This window comes from Penaeus monodon, chromosome 21 (genome assembly GCF_015228065.2).
Source record: "Penaeus monodon isolate SGIC_2016 chromosome 21, NSTDA_Pmon_1, whole genome shotgun sequence".
Classification (NCBI taxonomy): domain Eukaryota; kingdom Metazoa; phylum Arthropoda; class Malacostraca; order Decapoda; family Penaeidae; genus Penaeus; species Penaeus monodon.
The window spans coordinates 4,677,529-4,677,934 of record NC_051406.1 but is presented as its reverse complement, the minus strand read 5'-3'; positions in this window follow the sequence as shown (position 1 = coordinate 4,677,934).

Sequence of the window (406 nt, the reverse complement as noted above, 5' to 3'; positions counted from 1 at the left end):
ATGACACATACGCCTAATAAGTGGCCTCCATTACGGAGAACAACATATAATTCTGTTAACTTTATTGCACAATAACACCATACTACTCTTCGCTGTGTTTTATCGTTTCTAATTTCTTAAAGTGTCAGAATACTTGCAGATAATACACCCAATGGCTATACAAATCAACTGGAAGTTTTAGACTGTACAAAGTGTCAATTTTCTTACTATGCAGTTTTAGGCACTAACATACACAGTCATTGCAGCTGATTTATTAATAAACCATTAAAAAGAAACAGCTGTCATTAGAGTTATGGTCATCATTATATCTTATTAGAAGAAAATTATGAATGGTCCAGTATACTGTATTTAAATACATCATAATTGATGTGTTTACATAATGTAGCTAGTTGTGATGCATCTGCAT